The following is a 6,577-nucleotide window of genomic DNA, read 5'->3' as shown; positions in this document are numbered from 1 at the left end:
GCATAAAGCCTCATCTTTCTCCCGCAGAACAGCTGGTAGTTTCGAACTGCTAACCTTGCAGTTCACATCCCGATTCGTAACCACTGCACTACCAGAGCGCCTTTGTACAACATCCTTAATCCTGTCACAGCACGTTCCATGTAAAGAAGTTTTCCTGGAGTGTGGCCTAAACCACATTGTATTTTGCAGTAAATAAAAGGAAAAAGAAGTAGGCAGAGATCAGAGAAGGACCTACTGCCACCAGAAAAGAAGATCCAAGAGTGGAGTGCATTCTTTGGACCTGGGGTCCCTACACTGAAAAACTCATAGACCATGGGGAAGATTGATGCCAAGACACAGGGAGATCTCCAAAGATGTTGTGTCTTGTTGTTATTAGGCTCTGTAGAGTCAGTTCTGATTCATAGTGACCCTCTGCACAACAAAATAAAACGCTGAATGGTCTTGTGCCATGCTCACAGCTATTGTTAACTTGGAGCTCATTGCTGTTGCCATTATACTAATTCATCTCTTTCACTGTCCCTCCATTTATCAAGTATGGTGTCCTTCTCCAGGGACTGGTCCCTCTGATAACATGTCTAAAGTATGAGAAACTAAGTCTCACCATCCTGGCTTCTTAGGAGTATTCTTGTTATACTTAACTTTCAAGGCAAATTTATTTGTTTTTGCAGTCCATGGTACTTTTAATATTCTTCTTCAATACCACAACTCAAATGTATCAATTCTTTTATGGTCTTCCTTATTCATTGTCCAAATTTCACACACATATGAGTTTATTGAAAATACCTTGGCTTGACTCAGGCACCCATAGTCCTCAAACTGACATCTTTGCTTTTGGACACTTCAAAGAGGTCTTTTGCAACAGATTTGCCTAATGCAATACGTCATTTGATTTATTGACTACTGATTCCATGAATGTTGATAGTGGATCCACACAAAATAAAGTCATTCACAATGTGAATCTTTTTTCCATTTACCATGGCATTTTGTATTGGTACCGTGATGAGGATTTTTTTTTTGTTCTTTATGTTGAGATTAAACCCATATTGAAGCCTGTGATCTTTGATCTTCATCAGTAAGTATTTTAAGTTTTTTATTTCAGCGATCAAGGTTGCATGATCTGTATATCACAGGGTGTTAATGAGTCTTCTTCCAATTCTGATGCCAGGTTCTTCTTCATATAATTCAGCTTCACAGATTATTTGCTCAGCATACAGATTGAATAAGTATGGTGAAAGAATACAACCTTGTCACCCCCTTTTTCAATTTCAAACCATTCAGTGTTCCCTTGTTCTGTTTGAACAATGGTCTCTTGGTATAGGTTCCTCATTAGCACAATCATTAGCACAATCAAGAATGGAATACCCATTCTTCACAATTATCCATCATTTATCATGATCCACACAGTCTTTGCATAATCAATAAAGTACAAGTAAACATCTTTATGGTGTTCTCTGCTTTCAGGTGAATCCATCTGACATCAACAATGATATCCCTAGTTCCATGTCATATTCTGAATCTGATTTGAATTTTTGGCAGTTCCCTGTCAATGTACTGTTGCAGATTTAATGCTATCTTCAGCAAAAATTTACTTGCATGTGATATCATTTATGTTGTTCGATGATTTCTGCATTCCTTTGGGTCACCTCTCTTTATAATGGGCACAAATATGGATGTCTTCCAAATGATTGGTCAAATAGTCTTCCAAACTTTTTGATATAGATGAGTGAAGGCCTACAGTGCTGCATCAGTTTGTTGAAAGATGTCAATTTGTATTCCATCATTCATGGAGCCAGTGCAACTTGGATTTCTTCCTTCATCCCCATCAGTTCTTCATCATATGCTACCTCTTGAAATGATTGAACAACTGATTCTGTGTATACCTTCCATCGTCTTTTGATCTTTTCTTAATCCTTCAGTATTTTTGTAAGTTGAGGCTTTTTTATTCAGTTCATTCAGCTTGAGAAATGCTGAACAGGTTTTTCCCTTTTTGTTTTCTAACTACAGGTCTTTGAACATTTCATTTTAACACTTGACTTTATCTTCTTAAGCTGCCTTTTGAAATTTTCTGTTCAGCTCATGCTGGACCTACAAATGCCAAAAGGAGACAGTGAAGTTCCCTCAGATTCATCAGAAAATAAACCATCCTCTAAAGCCAGTCCTCTGAATTTTGTCTTCTTGTCTCCTAAACTGTGAGACAGCGGCAATGGACTCAAGTGTAGCAGCAATTGGGAGGATGGCACTGGACCGACCGATGTTTCTTTCTGTCATACATAGAGTCACCACAAGTCAGAACCAACTTGACCATACCTATCAACAGCAACAAAACTGTGAGAGATTAAATTAATGTTTGTCAAAGTCATTTGCTTGTAGCATTTCTATAATAGCAGTATTAGATAAAATACCCTCTCTATTTTTAGAAGAGCTATAACTAAGCCCTTGGGAAAAGAAATAATGCTAAAGTCAGTTCAAAGGGAATTGTATGAAATAGAAGTCATCCAAAATATTCTTTAAACTGTCTTACAGATATCTTCAAATGAACAGATAGATTAAATCAGAGCAGGGCAGAAGTTTGATACATAAATGCTAGAAGGACACAATAATTAAATTAATTTGGCATAATTTTTAAATTTTTTATTTGTATGCCCAAAAAACATTATAAAGAAATCTTTGAAAGAAAAATTTAGTAGAGTAATAGCTAAGATTGGATTCCTGGTGTGACTCTTTAGGATGAACTTTGAACTGCTAAACTGCAAGTTTGTTGGGACAAACCCACGAGCTGCTCCACAGAAGCCCTGTATAGGGTCATTATAAGTCAGAATCAGCCCAATATCACTTAATAGCAAGAACAAATGGCTAAGATTATTGGGCATTTATCATATGACAGTAGTTCAGGTGTGGTGCTTTGGGCTAATGCACTGGATTGTAAATTCTCTTTGAACCTCAAGATTGGTTCAAGCTCACCAGCTGCTCCTCATAAATCCTATTCAGGGTTAGGATTAATAGTAACCAACTTGATGGCACTTAATAACAACAACAACATCATGTGACAACAACAACAACTCACTTTTTATAGAGAATAGGATGCCATCTAAGGAAGGAATTCATATGCGGCATTTAGCTTAATCTTTGTGAAAGTCCTATAAAACAGGTACTATAACTTTCCATTTTGCATATGGGAGAACAGGGGAACAAAGAGGTTAGTGAATTCATCCAAAAACTCAGAAATGGAAAATAGTAGATTGAGTAAAAACCCAGGTAGCTTGACCCAGTGTCTGCTCTCTTAACCATTATATTATAAAGAGTCATGGTATAAATAAAAGCCAAAGGCCTTCTGTTTCATGTCTATCCAGTGAATTTTTTTTATTTTTAAGGTTTTTGTTGTAGATCGAGTGAAAGTTTACAGGGCAGATCATCAGTTTTACATTCAACAAATTTTACACCTTGTTTCATTACAATGGTTATAATCCCATCCATGTACCATTCATTAGTTAACAGTATTTCTTTCTATCCACTTTAGCTTTAAAAAACAAACAAACAAACAAAAAAAAACAAACAAAAAACAGGCATATATAATAATTTACACCTCTAAAAGGAACATTCTAAAAGTCGGCCTCCTGGCCACCAGCACTTAGTCCCTCTCTTCCCATGAATCTAGAGTCCTCAGTAGCTACCCCTCTTCATGCACTCATCTCTGCCTCCATCTCTGGCATCACTGCTTCTCTGGATAAGGTAACGCATTATGCTTGTGCTCTTCTCCCTTGATGATCCTAGAGTCCGTTTCTGGACTGTAATATTAACCATTCCCCTGTTTTTGTTACAAAACTTCTACCTTTACAATTGTGACAGTCACAATTAGTCATGATAACAATTATTCACTATTAAATCATACGAATCTTATCCCCATATCTTTTGACCAGACCCATCTAGACAAGATGCGATCTATTCAGTGGGTGAACATTATCTTTATATTCATCCTAACATACTTTGTTTCATTGCAATGACCACAATCTTTTGCATGCATCATCAAACACCCAAATGATACACCCCACATTCCTGGCCCCTGGTTGCCAGCACACAGCCACTCTCCCTCCCTGAGTCCAGAGTCCCCAGCCTCTCCTTTTGGCCAAGTCATTGCCTCTGCTTCCATCCCTGGTGTCACTGCATTTCCAGACACGGTCTCCCACTTCACTTTTCTCACTTGATGATTCCAGGGATCTCCACTCTTGAACTGCAAAACCCCCTCCTTTTGTTACCAAACATTTACATTTACCTTTCCAACACTCACTGTCAGACCTGATAGCAATCATTTCCTATTAAACCACAGAAGACCTTTTCCCCCTCACCTTTTATTAACCTCATCCAGACAGGTTGGAAACAATTCAGTGGAGGTTCTACCTTTCCCTGAATCCTCTGGAGCTAGGTTCCCTATTGAAATCTTATAAGCCAGTCACTTCTTGCCTTTGTAGTCCCCCCATTTTGGATAGCCAATGTCTAAGTTTCCCCTTCCTGTTGACCCTGTGTACCAATGGGGTGGGGATGATCCTCACTGTAGAGATTTGTCTGCTCCTTTGTCATACTGCATCTGCAAGCATAGGTCAATATTATCCACGTATAGTGGGTTACTCCTTTTATTCCCCCCCTCTTCTTTCTTCCTCTAGTCGTGTTCTGATCATACAACAATTGACGCCAAGTCAAATGGATACTATCTGCAAATGTGGATGTTCTTGTGCATGCCCTCTCTCTTTATATCAGCTGGATGCTTCACACTTCATTCTAGTCCTCTGGGACCATGTCCCTGCCCCTGGGCCCAGGAGTCTCCAGGTCTTGTCATACTGCTGGTTAACCAGCTCTCAATCCAGGTTAACGGAAGTCTATTGAATGTGGTTGGACTTAACACCAACTTCATTGCTGTGTTTCTCCCTCTTCCCCTTATTGGTGACCAACGTGGTCAGCAGCAGGACCATATGCCTGCTAATGTACTTCATTTGAGTTTCAGTCTTGGAAGGGGATTTGTCTTGAGGTGACCTGACCACTTGCTTTAGAACAACTTGCTTGTTCTTGTAGTAGTCAATTGCACTGCTGTTGTTGTTTTCTTTTGTTTTTCTACTGGTCTTTCTTTCAAGAAGTAGCTTCTAGTCTTCTAGCTGCTCCAGACTGGTCTGCTTGTCCTTTCACATGAGAATGTCCCACCTCAGAAGATTCTGGATGAGGATCAGGATTCCTATGGTCTAGTGCAATGCAAAGGCTCTGCAGGGAGCCTCCTTCACTGGGCAAGTTCTAGCCCCATTTTAGTTATTCCAAACAGTTATAGGTTGAAGAGTGACTCACAAGCTTTCTCTGGTGATGTTTCTGGCTATTCCTCTATCTCCCCTTCAAGTGTCTATTTTACATTAATAGGCAAGGGAAACTAAGATTCAATAGACAGCCAAGCATCTGAACATCATTTCCCACTTTTACCCATTCAAACTATGCCTCAATCTTTGTAACCCCAAGCCCTGTTGTTGGACATTTGGGCTTAGATCGTTATTTACCTCTGTCCCATTTAGCCTATGTAAACTTGCCTAGCTATTCTCCCATCCACCTTATTTTTCCTTTCCCCTTCCCCTTTTAGTGTATTGGCTCCCGCCAGCACAAAACTATACTGTGTCTATTCCGTACCCTGTGTTCCACTATGCCGTGCCTATTTCCTACCCTGTGCTCCATCTTCCACTCCTTCTCCTTCCCCCAACCCATACACCCCAACAAAAAAATAAATAATAATAATAAAATAAAATAATAAAAGATACATTTTTCCCGTTTCAGTGTGGGTGTTTTTCTTAATCTTTTACAATAATGGCTCTATGCCATATTCCTCCTTTTGTGACTGACTGATTTCATTCAACATAATGTCCTCAAGGTTCATCCATGTTATGCAGTGGTTTTCAGCTTCCTTGTTATTCTTCAGGATAGTGTAGTATTCCATTGTGTGTATGTATCAAAGCTTGTTTATCCATTCTTCCACAGATGGGCACTTAGGCAGTCAGTCTCCATCGTGTTGCTATTATAAATAGTGCTTCTAAGAACATTGGTGTGCATGTATCTACTCGTGTTAAGGCTCATATTTCTTGTGGATAAATACCACATAGAGGAATTGCTAGATCATAAGTTATCTCTATTTCCAACCTTCTGAGGAAGTGCCATATTGTTTTCCAGAGTGGTTGGACCATTTTGAATCCCACCAACAGTGTAGTAGGGTCCCAGTCTCTCCATATCCTCGCCAGCATTTATTGTTCTCTACTTTTTTTATCTTTGCCATTATTGCTGGTGTGAGATGATATCTCATTGTTGTTTTGATTTGTATCTCTCTTATGGTTAGTGATCGTTAACATTTCTTCATATATTTGTTGGCTGCCTGGATCTCCTCCTTGGTGAAGTGTCTATTCATGTCCTGTGCCCATTTTTTAATTGGGATATTTGTTCTTTTCTTGTAGAGGTGTTGTAGGTTCCTATATATTTTGGAAATTAGTCCCTTGTCTGATGTGTCATTGCAAAAGATTTTTTCCCATTCTGTGGGCTGCAGTTTTACTCTTTTGATGAA

The 6,577-nt window shown here is 39.1% G+C and overlaps 1 pseudogene; it reads left to right on the top strand.

Moving 5' to 3' along the window:
- The window catches only part of LOC102826951, a 156,567-nt pseudogene that overhangs the window by 54,292 nt on the left and 95,698 nt on the right, over window positions 1-6,577 (top strand).

This window comes from Chrysochloris asiatica, unplaced genomic scaffold (assembly GCF_000296735.1).
Source record: "Chrysochloris asiatica unplaced genomic scaffold, ChrAsi1.0 scaffold00193, whole genome shotgun sequence".
In the NCBI taxonomy this organism is placed as follows: domain Eukaryota; kingdom Metazoa; phylum Chordata; class Mammalia; order Afrosoricida; family Chrysochloridae; genus Chrysochloris; species Chrysochloris asiatica.
Note: the sequence above shows the minus strand (reverse complement) of the source record. Positions and strands in the feature narration are given on the sequence as shown.